An 18,427-nucleotide genomic window follows, 5' to 3' on the forward strand; every position below is an offset into this window, starting at 1 on the left:
TTGTTTTATTGTGATTTTTTTCCAAGCACATTTTACCAATTCCAAACCATATCAATCTTAATAACTACCATTATTTTTTATTTAATCATTTATGAGTGCTATACAATAGTCCAGGAAAGCTGGAAGAGAAAAACTCCTTATATTCATGTGCATAATTATTAGGCATGTTTTCTTTTACAAATTAAATGCGCTAAAAAAGAGTTTTAACTCAAACTGTTTTAACTCAAACACAAATGCAATACAGAAATGGATAAGTTAAGACTTGACCATTGTACAAAAATGCTGACTGGGTCATGAGGTCAGAAAAGAAGAAGAAAAAAAACAGGTCAAGAAGAACTGACAAAAAGAATTGCAAAATAATTAGGAATTAATGTGAAGATTAATTTTTAGTCAATTCTGCAAGACAGACTTTCAGGAAAGGAGGTGGAATAAAAATGAGCTCCTAAATCTTAATCCCGGATTCTGGAAGATATATTCCTCAAACCATCGGACAAGAGTAGGTGGTGCTGGTCCTTCACGAGTCACTCTAATCTGTTCATAAAGCATATATATAAAGTCTTAATATATAGTATTTCACAATACTTCATGGTATTCTAATCAAATCATTTTTTGGAATCTTAGATCTCTCGGAACCTGACACATTGTAATTCTGAGACTCCAGGAAAGTGGCAGTTCTGTAAAATGTTGGCACTGGAGACTAAATACTCCCTGATAGTTTCACTTAACACACACACACACACACACACACACACATTACCCACAGTGACAGAGGGACAGAGTGACATCAGATGTATGATAGTTTTTTAATTTTCTATCATCCATATAGTGTTGTATAGTCATGAAACTATGCATATTTCCTCAGAATGACTTGTCTTCTATGTGTACATTTTTTTGAAGCGTTTAGAAGCTGCACTTAAAAAAATAAAAGACATTTACTGGTTACTTTTTTACTGTTATTTCAAAAAATCACCACGACAAAACCATTCAAGCCATTCAAAATTCTGTACTGTAAGATACATTCTTTAAACAGTGGTAAAAGAGGATGTGGTGCTGAACCTTCAAGAGTCACTCAAAACGTATCTGTCCATAAAGCCAATAAAGAATTATTCTTAATATACAGTTCACAATACTTCAGCTTGTTATTCTAATTAAGTGAGGGTCATTTTATCAGTAAAATACATAAAATTCATATTATTTTTCTTTGAAAGATTTCTATGAATGATTTAAATCATACTTGTTTCTACAATAATTATTTAAAAGTAATCCTATAGCTCCATCTGGTGGCCATTATTGGTACTAAGAATTGCAAGCTTGATTTATATGTTATGATAGTTTTAATTTTATGCTGGCTCTTGAAAATGATAAAGCTATGAAACTTACTGTGCTTCCTTCAAATGATGATTTCTAGGTATATAAAAATTATGAAGAGTTGGAATTAAAAATTTTAAAGATATAGTAAAATAACTATTGTATTTTTTATGTTACTTTAATAAATCACCAGGACAAAACCATCCAAGCTATCCAAAACCCATTCACAATTTAAGTTCCTCAATGTTTTTTCAACATGTAGACAAAGTTTGGTGTGTATAGTGTTACTCTCCTCTGAGCACTATGCATTAATTCACAGCTAAATGTAAAAAACAATCCACATTCAAATCAAAATAGCCGACTTCCTGTTGATCGTAGCTGATGACTGTGAATTAGAAAGTTGTCCGTCTTCATAAGACCAATTTTTGTACTGAGTTTGGTGTCTGTAACTAAAACTAACCCCCCCACTTTTGACAAAAGGTGGCGCTATAGAGTGCCTCTTCCACGCCCTCTTATGAAATTGTGCCAGTGTCTAGCTGTCACTAATACTGATATGTGTTCTGAGTTTGATGAAATTCTAAGTATGTTATATGACTCAAAATCACCTGAGAAGTATTCCAGTTTGACATGTTGCCACGGCAACAATATTTTTAGATATCAATATCCCCCTTGCAGATTTATATCGGCTGTGTTTTAACATTATTCTGATGAAGTTTGAAGCAAATTGAGTAAAAATAAGATGCTGAATTCAAAGCATTTTGAAAATGACACACTTCCTGCTGCCAGTTGGTGGCGCTATAACTTTGACTCCTAATAGTCACATATATGCGATCGACATCATACAATGAATAATCTGATGAAGTTTGATTAAAATTAGGAAATGTATGTGGATGGTATTAGACACTTCCTGTTTCTCATTTCTCGCCATAATTTCAAAACCTCGCCACGAGCAAACCGTTTGAGATATCAAAAATCCCCTGGCAATTTTTCATCCCCAATGTCTTGAGATCATGTTGACTGAGTTTGGCGGCAATCGAGTAAAAAACCTATGACAAGTATTTCAAATTCCAGAGCATACGCTTTTTACATTACTCTAAATAGCTGACTTCCTGTTGGGCGGAGCCTATGATATTCAATACGAAAGTTGTTCGGCACAATGAGATCTATATGTGTACTGAGTTTCATATGAATATTGGCAAGTATGTGTGAGCTATACATCAACATTTCTGACTGTGATCCAGGGGGCGCCGTAGAGCCCCTTTGCCACGCCCGGGTCCCAGCTTCTGCAGGCTCCTAAAGGCCACAGATTGCAAAGTGTGTGCAAATTTTCAAGAGTTTTTGAGTATGTTAAGGACCCCAAAAGCCCCCACAACTTTGACGAAAAATATGACTACTAAACCCAAAATAGCCAACTTCCTGTTGGGCGGAACCTATGACATGCAGTACGAAAGTTGTTTGGTTTAATGAGATCTACATGTGTACCGAGTTTCGTGTGTCTACGTGCAAGTATGTATGATATATGGCCCTCAGTATTCCAGGGGGCGCTGTAGAGCCCCTGTGCCACGCCCATGTATCAGTCTCTGCCCGGCCCTAATGGCCGCAGGTTCCAATGTGTGTGCCAATTTTCAAGACTTTTTAAGCATGTTAAGGACCCCAAAAGCCCCCGAAACCTTGGAAAAAAATTAGAAGAATAAATAATAATAATAATAATAACAAATAATCCTAAGGAAAACAATAGGGCTCTCGCCCTCCAGGCTTGAGCCCTAAATATAGCTGCAAGCAGCGATGGCGGGCTCAAGCCACCAATGCCATAACCCCCCCGTGGCATCAGGTAAACTGTGCCCAGCGGGCACATGCATTCACAATATCCCTCTGGCAGTGAGGTTTTAAAGGATACGGCAGTTAAAGGGTTAATCCGAATCATCTAGACTTTAAAATCACATTCACAGAACAATATATATATATATATATATATATATATATATATATATATATGTATATGTATATGTATATGTAAATATATGTATATATATATATATATATATATATATATATATATATATATATATATATATATATATATATATATATAACTTTAGTAACACTGTACAATAAGATTTTATTTATAAACATTATGTTAACATGAACAATATTTATATAGCATTCATTCATGTCAGTTAATATTCCAAACTTAAACATGAAAACATTGTTTTATTGTGATTTATTTCCAAGTACATTTTACCAATTCCAAACCATATCAATCTTAATAACTACCATTATTTTTTATTTAATCATTTATGAGTGCTATACAATAGTCCAGGAAAGCTGGAAGAGAAAAACTCCTTGGGCCCTATCTTGCACCCAGCGCAATTGACTTTGTACACCGACGCATGTGTCATTCCTATTTTGCACCTGCGCAAAGCGCGCTTTTCCCTCCACAGAAGAACGTCGCTAAACTAGTGAATGAACTTGCGCTCCCTGGGCGGTTCAGCGCAAAAAAGGAGGCTTGTTCCGGCGCAAACAATCCCTGGTGCTATTTTGCTGTTCCATTAAACAATTGCGCCACTGACCAGAAAAAACCTAGTCTAAAGTCAAACGCGTTGTTCATTATGCTGTTTTAAGGGCGCATGCTTGACCATAATGTATAGCGTGCACAACGCGCATACACTTTGCTCATGTAATCTACACAGATGCAACAGTTATTTTTGCAAATCATAAATTGTTACACTAAAAAAATATTAACACATGAGATGACGGAAATCATGACGCTATTTTGGGTGGGTTTCTCCCATCCTCATACAACACAACTTCTCTGTCTTTCACTGCTCTTACAAGAACATCAGTCTCCTCGGCTGTGAACCGCTCCTGGCGTGCGCCTGGTAAATACGCCATAATAGCAATCCATAATGGAACTTGCGCACCTGCTTTTAAAGGGAATGTTGGATGACGCTCTGATTGGTTTATTTCACGTTACGCCCAAACCACACCTATGAATAATGAAGCTACTTCAGACCAACCCATTTTAGATTTGCGCCGGGCGCAAGAGCCATTTATCCCGCCGGGAAAATAGCAACAGCGCCGAGACCCGCCCACAAAGTTACTTGCGCTTCGCGCTTTGACACTTGCGTTTCAGATCGTTTAAATAGGGCCCTTATATTCATGTGTGCAGAATTATTAGGCATGTTTTCTTTTACAGATGAAATGCGCTAAAATAGAGTTTTAACTCAAACTGTAAGGTCGAAAATTATGAAATACCCATGAGAAATATCAAACACAAATGCAATACAGAAATTGATAAGTTAAGACTTGACCATTGTACAAAAAATGCTGACTGGGTCATGAGGTCAGAAAAGAAGAAGAAAAAAGCAGGTCAAGAAGAACTGACAACACACACACACACACACACACACACACATTACCCACAGTGACAGTGGGACTGAGTGACATCAGATGTATGATAGTTTTTTAATTTTCTATCATCCATATAGTGTTGTATAGTCATGAAACTATGCATATTTCCTCAGAATGACTTGTCTTCTATGTGTACATTTTTTTTGAAGTGTTTAGAAGCTGCACTTTAAAAAAATAAAAAGACATTTACTGGTTCCTTTTTTACTATTATTTCAAAAAATCACCACGACAAAACCATTCAAGCTATCCAAAATTCATTCACACCTGTTGTGTAAGATTAATTCTTTAAACAGTGGTAATAGAATTGCTCTGTCAATTCTTCGTCATCAGTTAGGAACCTAGGTGTGCTACTTGATCGCAATCTTTCCTTAGAAAGCCACGTTTCTAGCATTTGTAAAACTGCATTTTTCCATCTCAAAAATATATCTAAATTACGGCCTATGCTCTCAATGTCAAATGCAGAAATGTTAATCCATGCATTTATGACTTCAAGGTTAGACTATTGTAATGCTTTATTGGGTGGTTGTTCTGCACGCTTGGTAAACAAACTACAGCTAGTCCAAAATGCAGCAGCAAGAGTTCTTACTAGAACCAGGAAATATGACCATATTAGCCCGGTCCTGTCCACACTGCACTGGCTCCCTATCAAACATCGTATAGATTTTAAAATATTGCTTATTACTTATAAAGTCCTGAATGGTTTAGCACCTCAGTATTTGAATGAGCTCCTTTTACATTATACTCCTCTACGTCCGCTACGTTATCAAAACTCAGGCAATTTGATAATACCTAGAATATCAAAATCAACTGCGGGCGGCAGATCCTTTTCCTATTTGGCGCCTAAACTCTGGAATAACCTACCTAACATTGTTCGGGAGGCAGACACACTCTTGCAGTTTAAATCTAGATTAAAGACCCATCTCTTTAACCTGGCATACACATAACATACTAATATGCTTTTAATATCCAAATCCGTTAAAGGATTTTTAGGCTGCATTAATTAGGTAAACTGGAACCGGAACACTTCACATAACACCGTACTTTCTACATCATTAGAAGAATGGCATCTACGCTAATATTTGTCTGTTTCTCTCTTGTTCCGAGGTCACCGTGGCCACCAGATCTAGTCTGTGTCCAGATCAGAGGGTCACTGCAGTCACCCGGATCCAGTACGTATCCAGACCAGATGATGGATCAGCACCTAGAAAGGACCTCTACTGCCCTGAAAGACAGCGGAGACCAGGACAACTAGAGCCCCAGATACAGATCCCCTGTAAAGACCTTGTCTCAGAGGAGCACCAGGACAAGACCACAGGAAACAGATGATTCTTCTGCACAATTTGACTTTGCTGCAGCCTGGAATTGAACTACTGGTTCCGTCTGGTCAGAGGAGAACTGGCCCCCCAACTGAGCCTGGTTTCTCCCAAGGTTTTTTTCTCCATTCTGTCACCGATGGAGTTTCGGTTCCTTGCCGCTGTCGCCTCTGGCTTGCTTAGTTGGGGTCACTTCATCTACAGCGATGTCATTGACTTGATTGCAAATTAAAAATGACACTATTTCAACTGAACAGAGATGACATAACTGAATTCAATGATGAACTGCCTTTAACTATCATTTTGCATTATTGAGACACTGTTTTCCAAATGAATGTTGTTCAGTGCTTTGGCGCAATGTATTTTGTTTAAAGCACTAAATAAATAAAGGTGATTGATTGATTGAATAGAGGATGTGGTGCTGAACCTTCAAGAGTCACTCAAAACGTATCTGTCCATAAAGCCTATAAAGAATTATTCTTAATATACAGTTCACAATACTTCAGCTTGTTATTCTAATTAAGTGAGGGTCACTTTATCAGTAAAATACATACAATTCATATTATTTTTTTGAAAGATTTCTATAAATGATTTAAATTATACTCGTTTCTACAATAATTATTTAAAAGTAATCCTATAGCTCCCTCTGGTGGCCATTATTGGTACTAAGAATTGCAAGCTTGATTTATAAGTTATGATAGTTTTAATTTTATGCTGGCTCTTGAAAATGATAAAGCTATGAAACTTACTGTGCTTCCTTCAAATGATGACTTCTACTTATATAAAAAAATATGAAGAGTTAGAATGAAACATTTTAAAGATATAGTAAAATAACTATTGTATTTTTTATGTTACTTTAATAAATCTCTATGGCAACACCATTTAAGCTATCCTAAACCCATTCACAATTTCAGTATATTGGCATCATGTTGAAAAAGGAGTATGGAGTAGTATGAGGAGGAGTATGAATTCATTTACAGGCTGATTTTTTCATAAATCCACAATAAAATTTCTGATTTCTGTATCAATCTGTGTTGTTGTTTGTTTATTTTTATCTTTTATTTTTCATAGGAAGATAACTGACCCTTTACTCTCCTTTTTAATAAATGTGCTTATAAACCAAGGACAAGCTATTTATAGCTGTATTTATAAACTGCTTACTACTGACTATTAATATTGGGACAAGGCTTTATAAAGCATGAACTGACTATTTACTAATGAGTGCAGTTATTATAAAATGTTATCAATGCATTTGCTAATGTTAACAAATTAGACATTATTTTACAGTTATCAAATCCTTAAATGACTCATAAGCATTTGTGAAAGTTCTGCTTGCATTACAGCTTAGTATTGATCTGTGAGCTGAACAGATTTACTGTTACATCCATGAGATTTTGTAAATTCAAATAAATATAATGTTACAGGATGTCATAGGTCAGTATCAAATGAGTTTGAAATTATTATTTGCAGCACAAATAAGGTTTTTTTTAGGATTTTTAAAAATCCCTAAAACTGTCAGAAAAAGGATAAGGCCTAAGCTATTTATATGTGAGTGGCTAAATTTATTTTTGTTTTTATAATTGTAATACACAAACTATGAAATTATACAAAATGTATAAAAAGGTAAATAAATAAATACGCACACATTAAAAAAGCAGCCAAGTCGAATGAGTTTCCTTTTTTATATAGATTAAAATTGAAGACAGAAGCAAGTGGTAAATGTGGTCACTTTAATATTCAAATCCAGTAGATCCACTTCAGATTTATTTCTCAACAGTTTATGTTCACGTGGCTGTTTTCGTTTATATTCGCCAAGCTATTTTGAAATAATCTTGTCCGTGATGTGTTCGTTCGTACGACGAAAGGCAGAAACCTGCAGCTCAAGAGAAATGTTATTCTGCCAGTCGCGCTTTCAAATAGTCTTGCACACTTAAACGGGTCACAAACACCTGCATTTAGCTCTTGTTGTGTTATAATCGGTGTATTGTGTGCATTGGTGGCAATATTTTATTTAAAAAAGCTCTTATACAAGAATAAATTCGTTTGTTTTCAGCTCGTAACACTATGCGCTGATCGGAGCGGTGATTTCAGGTAGGCAGCCGCAAATATTTAATTTTTACACAAACAGTTCAAAAACATCTGAATTTAGCTCTTGGTGTGTTTTAATTGGTGAATTGTGTAATATCGCTGCAATATTTTATTTGTAAAAGCTATGAAACAAGAATAAACTCGTTTTTTCTGAGCTCGTCATTCCACACGCTCATGCTCAGAGCGGTGATTCATCTCTCGTGTTTCTCACGTATCACTGACCATACATCAATTATTAATGAGCCCTGACCCGGTAATAATCAGATATGTTGGTTTAGCTTGTCAGTGTGAATTAAATCTAAGTATTTATTTGTATTTTAACCAATTTAAAAGTGAAAGTAAAAGTCCGGGAATTGAACCTGTAGGGGCGCTATTTCTCTCAGACAATGGAAGTCTGAAGCACATATACTCAAACAGAGGGACAGAGTGAGATGAGATGTCTGACAGTTTTTTAATTTTCTGTTATCCATACAGTGTTGTAAAGTTGTGAAACTATCCATATTTACTCAGAATGACTTTTTTTCTGTATGAAAAAAGGTTTTGAAGTGTTTGGAATTTAAAAATGCAGGACAATTAATAATTCCATTTTTACTGTCATTTAAAAAAATCACCAAGACAAAACCGTTCAAGCTATCCAAAATCCATTGGCAATTTAAGTTGTTTAAAATGTTTTGGCATCATGTAGACAAAGTTTGGTGTGTATAGTGTTGCTCTCCTCTGAGCAGTATGCATTAATTCACAGCTAAATGTAAAAAAAAAATCCACATTCAAATCAAAATAGCTGACTTCCTGTTGATCGTAGCTGATGACTGTGAATTAGAAAGTTGTCCGTCTTGATAAGAACAATTTATGTACCAAGTTTTGTGTCTGTAGCTAAAACTAACCCCCCCCCCACTTTTGACAAATGGTGGCGCTATAGAGTGCCTCCTTCACGCCCTTTTAAAAGCTTTTGCCATTGTCTAGCTATCACTAATACTGATATGTGTTTTGAGTTTCATGTAAATCTGAGGTTGTTGTCTGCCTCAAACTCACCATAACAGAACATTCAAGTTTGACACGTTGCCATGGCAACACTATATCAGATATCAATATCCCCACAACAGATTTACATCGGCCGTGTTTTGTCATTATTCTGATGAAGTTTTAAGTAAATCGAGTAAAAATAAGATGCTGAATTCAAAGCATTTGGAAAATGACACACTTCCTGCTGCCAGTTGGTGGCGCTATAACGTTGACTCTTAATAGTCACATATATACAATCAGTATCATACAACGAACAAACCCATGAAGTTTGATCAAACTCAGGCAATGTATGTGGATGTTATTAGGCATTTCCTGTTTCTCATTTATTGCTCTAATTTCAACGCCTCGCCACAAGCAAACCGTTTGAGATATCAAAAATCCCCTGGCAATTTTTCATCCCCAATGTCTTGAGATCATGTTGACTGAGTTTCGTGGCAATCAAGTAAAAAACCTATGACAAGTATATCAAATTCCAGAGCATGCTTTTTTTAAACAGCCCTGAATAGCTGACTTCCTGTTGGGCGGAGCCTATGACATAGGGCGCAAAAGTTGTTCAGCTCAATGAGATCTATAAGTGTACTGAGTTTCATATAAATACATGCAAGCGTGTGCGAGCTATGGTTCAAGATTTCTGACGGTGTTCCAGGGGGCGCTGTAGAGCCCCTGTGCCACGCCGGGTCCCAATCTCTGTGGCGTCCTGATGGCCGCAGATTCCAATGTGTGTGCCAATTTTCAAGAGTTTTTGAGCATGTTAAGGCCCCCAAAAACCCCCGGAAGGTTTAATAAAAAATAAAAATAATAATAAATATAGCTGCAAGCAGCGATGGCGGGCTCAAGCCACCAATGCCATCGCCACCCCGGTGGCATCAGGTAAACTGTGCCCAGCGGGCACATGCATTCACAATATCCCTCTGGCAGTGAGGTTTTAAAGGATACGCCAGATAAAGGGTTAATCCGAATCATCTAGACTTTAAAATCACATTCACAGAACAATGTATATTTAACTTTAGTAACACTTTAAAATAAGATTTCATTTATAAATATTATGTTAATATGAACAATATTTATATAACATTCATTCATGTCAGTTCATATTCCAAAATTAAACATTAAAACATTGTTTTATTGTGATTTTTTTTCCAAGCACATTTGACCAATTCCAAACCATATCAATCTTAATAACTACCATTATTTTTCATTTAATCATTTATGAGTGCTATACAATAGTCCAGGAAAGCTGGAAGAGAAAAACTCCTTATATTCATGTGTGCAGAATTATTAGGCATGTTTTCTTTTACAGATGAAATGCGCTAAAAAAAGAGTTTTAACTCAAACTGTAAAGTCGAAAATTATGAAATACCCATGATAAATATCAAACACACATGCAATACAGAAATGGATAAGTTAAGACTTGACCATTGTACAAAAAATGCTGACTGGGTCATGAGGTCAGAAAAGAAGAAGAAAAAAACAGGTCAAGAAGAACTGATAAAAATAATTGCAAAATAATTAGGAATTAATGTGAAGATTAATTTTTAGTCAATTCTGCAAGACAGACTTTCAGGAAAGGAGGTGGAATAAAAATGAGCTCCTAAATCTTAATCCCGGATTCTGGAAGATATATTCCTCAAACCATCGGACAAGAGGAGGTGCTGCTGGTCCTTCACGAGTCACTCTAATCTGTTCATAAAGCCTATATATAAAGTCTTAATATATAGTATTTCACAATACTTCATGGTATTCTAATTCAATCATTTTTTGGAATCTTAGATCTCTCAGAACCTGGCACATTGTAATTCTGAGACTCCAGGAAAGTGTCAGTTCTGTAAAATGTTGGTGCTGGAGACTAAATGCTCCCTGATAGTTTCACACCTAATTCATTTAACACACACACACACACACACACACATTACCCACAGTGACAGAGGGACAGAGTGACATCAGATGTATGATAGTTTTTTAATTTTCTATCATCCATATAGTGTTGTATAGTCATGAAACTATGCATATTTCCTCAGAATGACTTGTCTTCTATGTGTACATTTTTTTGAAGTGTTTATAAGCTGCACTTTAAAAAAATAAAATACATTTACTGGTTACTTTTTTACTGTTATTTAAAAAAAAATCACCACGACAAAACCATTCAAGCTATCCAAAATTCATTCGCACCTCTTCTGTAAGATAAATTCTTTAAACAGTGGTAAAAGAGGATGTGGTGCTGATCCTTCAAGAGTCTCTGAAAACGTATCTGTCCATAAAGCCTATAAAGAATTATTCTTAATATACGGTTCACAATACTTCAGCTTGTTTTTCTAATTAAGTGAGGGTCATTTTATCAGTAAAATACATAAAATTCATATTATTTTTCTTTGAAAGATTTCTATAAATGATTTAAATCATACTTGTTTCTACAATAATTATTTAAAAGTAATCCTATAGCTCCATCTGGTGGCCATTATTGGTACTAAGAATTGCCAGCTTGATTTATAAGTTATGATAGTTTTAATTTTATGCTGGCTCTTGAAAATGATAAAGCTATGAAACTTACTGTGCTTCCTTCAAATGATGACTTCTACGTATATAAAAAATTATGAATAGTTGGAATTAAACATTTTAAAGATATAGTAAAATAACTATTGTATTTTTTTATGTTACTTTAATAAATCGCTATGGCCACACCATTTAAGGTATCCTAAACCCATTCGCAATTTAACATCTTCAGTATATGGCTTCATGTTAAAACAGTTTGGTGTGAACTACTTGTGTCTTCTTGGAGGAGAATTAATTCATTTACAGGCTGAGTTTATCATAAATCCACAATAACATTTCTGAGTTCTGTATCAATCTGTGTTGTTGTTTGTTTATTTTTATTTTATTTATTTTTCATAGGAAGATAACTGACCCATTACTCTCCTTTTTAATAAATGTGCTTATAAACCAAGAACAAGCTATTTATAGCTGTATTTATAAACTGCTTACTACTGACTATTAATATTGGGACAAGGCTTTATAAAGAATGAACTGACTATTTACTAATGAGTGCAGTTATTATAAAGTGTTATCAATGCATTTGCTAATGTTTACAAATTAGACATTATTTTACAGCGTTATCAAATCCCTTAAATGATTTGTAAGTGTTTTGTAATGATTTTATTGACCTACAAGCATTTGTGAAAGTTCTGCTTGCATTACAGCTTAGTCTTGATCTGTGAGCTGAACAGATTTACTGTTACATCCATGAGATTATGTAAATTCAAATAAATATCATGTCACAGGATGTCAGAGGTCAGTATCAAATTAATTTGAAATTATTATTTGCAGCACAAATAAGGTTTTTTAGGATTTTTAAAAATCCCTAAAACTGTCAAAAAAGGATAAGGCCTAAGATTTCTATGTGAGTGGCTAAATTTATTTGTTTTTATAACTATAATGCATAAACTATAAAATTATACAAAATGTATAAAAAAGTACAACAGTTATTCTTTTCCAATGTTTTTTATTTATTTAAACTTTTTTTTTTTTTTTTTTTTTGGATTTACATTTTAAAAAATTAGCCTACGGCAATCATTCTAAACAGCTTGAATAAAACCTGTTAATATTTATTATAGACCACTGTAACTGTGTATAATCTAACAAACAAGTTTATTATGAAAATAAAAGTGTACACCAGATAAATTGGACGATAAAGAAATTGCTAACAATAGTATAATAGAGCATGTTTTAGGTTTTTAGGCGTTTAGATGCAGAAATGGACAAATCAAATGTAAAATAAAATGTAATTGATTTAATTAAATATAGATTAAGTCTTGTTAGAGCAAAATAATAAATAAATACGTACACATATTAAAAAAGCAGCCAAGATGAATGAGTTTAATTTTTTATATAGATTAAAATTGAAGACAGAAGCAGCTGGTATATGCGGTCACTTAATATTAAAATCCAGTAGATCCACTTCAGATTTATTTCTCAACAGTTTATGTTCACGTGGCTGTTTTCGTTTATATTCGCCAAGCAATTATGTATTTTGAAATAATCTTGTCCGTGATGTGTTCGTTCGTACGACGAAAGGCGGAATCCTGCAGCTCAAGAGATATGTTATTCTGCCAGTCGCGTTTTCAAGTAGTCTTGCACACTTAAATGGGTCACAAACACCTGCATTTAGCTCTTGTGTTATAATGGGTGTATTGTGTGCATTTATGGCAATATTTTATTTGAAAAAGCTCTTAAACAAGAATAAATTCGTTTGTTTTGAACTTGTGACACTGTAAGCGCTGATCGGAGGCGGTGATTTCAGATAGGCAGCCGCGAATATTTCATTTTCACACAAACAGTTCAAAAACATCTGAATTTAGCTCTTGGTGTGCTCTAATTGGTGAATTGTGTGATATCGCTTTAATATTTTATTTGTTAAAGCTATTAAAAAAAATAAACTCGTTTTTTCTGAGCTCGTCATTCCACACGCTCTTGCTCAGAGCAGTGATTCATCTCTCGTGTTTCTCACGTATCACTGACCACACATCAATTATTAATGAGCCCTGACCCGGTAATAATCATATATGTTGGTTTAGCTTGTCAGTGTGAATTAAATCCAAGTATTATTTTGTATTTTAACCGATTTAAAAATGAAACTAAAAGAGAGTCTCCTCCCTTTCAGTCGAATTTCCCTTTAAGGAATTGAACCTGTAGGGGCGCATTTTCTCTCAGACAATGTAAGTCTCAGCACATAATACTCAAACAGAGGGACAGAGTGAGATGAGATGTCTGACAGTTTTTTAATTTTCTGTTATCCATACAGTGTTGTAAAGTCGTGAAACTATCCATATTTACTCAGAATGACTTTTTTTTTTGTATGAAAAAAGGTTTTGAAGTGTTTGGAATTTAAAAATGCAGGACAATTAATAATTCCATTTTTACTGTCATTTAAAAAAATCACCACGACAAAACCGTTCAAGCTATCCAAAATCCTTTGGCAATTTAAGTTGTTTAAAATGTTTTGGCATCATGTAGACAAAGTTTGGTGTGTATAGTGTTACTCTCCTCTGAGCAGTATGCATTAATTCACAGCTAAATGTAAAAAAAAATCCACATTCAAATCAAAATAGCTGACTTCCTGTTGATCGTAGCTGATGACTGTGAATTAGAAAGTTGTCCGTCTTGATAAGAACAATTTTTGTACCGAGTTTGGTGTCTGTAGCTAAAACTAACCCCCCCACTTTTGACAAAAGGTGGCGCTATAGAGTGCCTCTTCCACGCCCTCTTATGAACTTTTGCCAGTGTCTAGTTATCATAAATACTGATATGTGTTCTGAATTTCATGAAATTCTAAGTATGTTATATGCCTTAAAATCACCTGAGAAGTATTCAAGTTTGACATGTTGCCACGGCAACAATATTTTTAGATATCAATATCCCCCCAGCAGATTTATATCGGCTGTGTTTTAACATTATTCTGATGAAGTTTGAAGCAAATCGAGTAAAAATAAGATGCTGAATACAAAGCATTTTGAAAATGACACACTTCCTTCTGCCAGTTGGTGGCGCTATAACTTTGACTCCTAATAGTCACATATATGCGATCGACATCATACAATGAATAATCTGATGAAGTTTGATTAAAATCAGGAAATGTATGTGGATGGTATTAGACACTTCCTGTTTCTCATTTCTCGCCATAATTTCAATGCCTCGCCACGAGCAAACCGTTTGAGATATCAAAAATCCCCTGGCAATTTTTCATCCCCATTGTCTTGAGATCATGTTGACCGAGTTTGGCGGCAATCGAGTAAAAAACCTATGACAAGTATTTCAAATTCCAGAGCATATGCTTTTTACATAACTCTAAATAGCTGACTTCCTGTTGGGCGGAGCCTATAACATGCAATACGCAAGTTGTTCGGCACGATGAGATCTAAATGTGTACTGAGTTTCATATTAATACGTGCAAGTATGTGTGAGCTATACATCAACATTTATGACTGTGTTCCAGGGGGCGCTGTAGAGCCCCTGTGCCACGCCCAGGTCCCAGCCTCTGCAGGCTCCTTAAGGCCACAGATTCCAAAGTGTGCGCAAACTTTCAAGAGTTTTTGAGTATGTTAAGGACCCCAAAAGCCCCCACAACTTTGACGACAAATATGAATAATAAACCCCAAATAGCCAACTTCCTGTTGGGCGGAGCCTATGATATGCAATGCGAAAGTTGTTTGTATTGATGAGTTCTATATGTGTACCGAGTTTCGTGTGTCTACGTGCAAGTATGTATGATATATGGCCCTCCATATTCCAGGTGGCGCTGTAGATCCCCTGTGCCATGCCCGTGTATCAGTCTCTGCCCGGCCCTAATGGCCGCAGGTTCCAATGTGTGTGCCAATTTTCAAGACTTTTTAAGCATGTTAAGGGCCCCAAAAGCCCCCGAAACCTTGAAGAAAAATAATAATAAATATAGCTGCAAGCAGCGATGGCGGGCTCAAGCCACCAATGCCATCGCCACCCCGGTGGCATCAGGTAAACTGTGTCCAGCGGGCACATGCGTTCACAATATCCCTCTGCCAGTGAGGTTTTAAAGGACATGGCGGTTAAAGGGTTAATCCGAATCATCTAGACTTTAAAATCACATTCACAGAACAATATATATATATATATATATATATATATATATATATATATATATATATAGTAACACTTTACAATAAGATTTCATTTATAAACATTATGTTAACATGAACAATATTTATATAGCATTCATTCATGTCAGTTAATATTCCAAACTTAAACATTAAAACATTGTTTTATTGTGATTTTTTTCCAAGCACAATTTACTAATTCCAAACCATATCAATCTTAATAACTACCATTATTTTTTATTTAATCATTTATGAGTGCTATACAATAGTCCAGGAAAGCTGGAAGAGAAAAACTCCTTATATTCATGTGCAGAATTATTAGGCATGTTTTCTTTTACAGATGAAATGCGCTAAAAAAGAGTTTTAACTCAAACTGTTTTAACTCAAAGTCGAAAATTATGATATACCCATGAGAAATATCAAACACAAATGCAATACAGAAATGGATAAGTTAAGACTTGACCATTGTACAAAAATGCTGACTGGGTCATGAGGTCAGAAAAGAAGAAGAAGAAAAAAAAAAAACAGGTCAAGAAGAACTGATAAAAATAATTGCAAAATAATTAGGAATTAATGTGAAGATTAATTTTTAGTCAATTCTGCAAGACAGACTTTCAGGAAAGGAGGTGGAATAAAAATGAGCTCCTAAATCTTAATCCCGGATTCTGGAAGATATATTCCTCAAACCATCGGACAAGAGGAGGTGGTGCTGGTCCTTCACGAGTCACTCTAATCTGTTCATAAAGCCTATATATAAAGTCTTAATATATAGTATTTCACAATACTTCATGGTATTCTAATTAAATCATTTTTTGGAATCTTTGATTTCTCAGAACCTGAAACATTGTAATTCTGACACTCCAGGAAAGTGGCAGTTCTGTAAAATGTTGGCACTGGAGACTAAATGCTCCCTGATAGTTTCACACCTAATTCACTTAACACACCCCCACACACACACACACACACACACACATTACCCACAGTGACAGAGGGACAGAGTGACATCAGATGTATGATAGTTTTTTAATTTTCTATCATCCATATAGTGTTGTATAGTCATGAAACTATGCATATTTCCTCAGAATGACTTGTCTTCTATGTGTAAATTTTTTTGAAGTGTTTAGAAGCTGCACTTAAAAAAATAAAAGACATTTACTGGTTACTTTTTTACTGTTATTTAAAAAAATCACCACGACAAAACCATTCAAGCCATTCAAAATTCATCCGCACCTGTACTGTAAGATACATTCTTTAAACATTGGTAAAAGAGGATGTGGTGCTGATCCTTCAAGAGTCACTCAAAACGTATCTGTCCATTTAGCCTATAAAGAATTATTCTTAATATACAGTTCACAATACTTCAGCTTGTTATTCTAATAAAGTGAGGGTCATTTTATCAGTAAAATACATAAAATTCATATTATTTTTCTTTGAAAGATTTCTATAAATGATTTAAATCATACTTGTTTCTACAATAATTATTTAAAAGTGATCCTATAGCGCCATCTGGTGGCCATTATTGGTACTAAGAATTGCAAGCTTGATTTATATGTTATGATAGTTTTAATTTTATGCTGGCTCTTGAAAATGATAAAGCTATGAAACTTACTGTGCTTCCTTCAAATGATGACTTCTACGTATATAAAAAAATATGAAGAGTTGGAATTAAAAATTTTAAAGATATAGTAAAATAACTATTGTATTTTTTTATGTTACTTTAATAAATCTCTATGGCCACACCATTTAAGGTATCCTAAACCCATTCGCAATTTAACATCTTCAGTATATGGCTTCATGTTAAAAAAGTTTGGTGTGAACTACTTGTGTCTTCTTGGAGGAGAATGAATTCATTTACAGGCTGAGTTTATCATAAATCCACAATAACATTTCTGAGTTCTGTATCAATCAGTGTTGTTGTTTGTTTATTTTTATTTTTTTTATTTTTCATAGGAAGATAACTTACCCTTTACTCTCCTTTTTAATAAATGAGCTATTTATAGCTGTATTTATAAACTGCTTACTACTGACTATTAATATTGGGACAAGGCTTTATGAAGCATGAACTGACTATTTACTAATGAGTGCAGTTATTATAAAGTGTTATCAATGCATTTGCTAATGTTAACAAATTAGACATTATTTTACAGTGTTATCAAATTCCTTAAATGATTTGTAAGTGTTTTGTAATGATTTTATTGACCTACAAGCATTTGTGAAAGTTCTGCTTGCATTACAGCTTAGTCTTGATCTGTGAGCTGAACAGATTTACTGTTACATCCATGAGATTATGCAAATTCAAATAAATATCATGTCACAGGATGTCAGAGGTCAGTATCAAATTAATTTGAAATTATTATTTGCAGCACAAATAAGGTTTTTTAGGATTTTTATAAATCCCTAAAACTGTCAGAAAAGGATAAGGCCCAAGATTTCTATGTGAGTGGCTAAATTTGTTTGTTTTTATAACTATAATGCATAAACTATGAAACTATACAAAATGTATAAAAAAGTACAAGTTATTCTTTTCCAATGTTTTTTATTTATTTAATTTTTAATTTTTATTTTTTTTGGATTTACATTTTAAAAAATTAGCCTACGGCAATCTTTCTAAACAGCTTGAATAAAACCTGTCAATATTTATTATAGACCACTATAACTGTGTAT

At 34.4% G+C, this 18,427-nt stretch overlaps 1 long non-coding RNA gene across 1 annotated transcript in view; it reads left to right on the forward strand.

Annotated features, from left to right (window-relative positions):
- Positions 1-10,835, forward strand: part of LOC127950627 (uncharacterized) — a 36,843-nt gene extending 26,008 nt beyond the window's left edge. The window contains exons 2-3 of the long non-coding RNA XR_008152500.1: positions 299-423; positions 10,716-10,835. This is a non-coding gene — a long non-coding RNA (uncharacterized LOC127950627). The remainder of the gene's footprint in view (positions 1-298; positions 424-10,715) is intronic.
- Positions 10,836-18,427: the final 7,592 nt, after the last annotated feature.

The sequence above is a fragment of the Carassius gibelio genome, chromosome B2 (assembly GCF_023724105.1).
Source record: "Carassius gibelio isolate Cgi1373 ecotype wild population from Czech Republic chromosome B2, carGib1.2-hapl.c, whole genome shotgun sequence".
Taxonomy (NCBI): Eukaryota; Metazoa; Chordata; class Actinopteri; order Cypriniformes; family Cyprinidae; genus Carassius; species Carassius gibelio.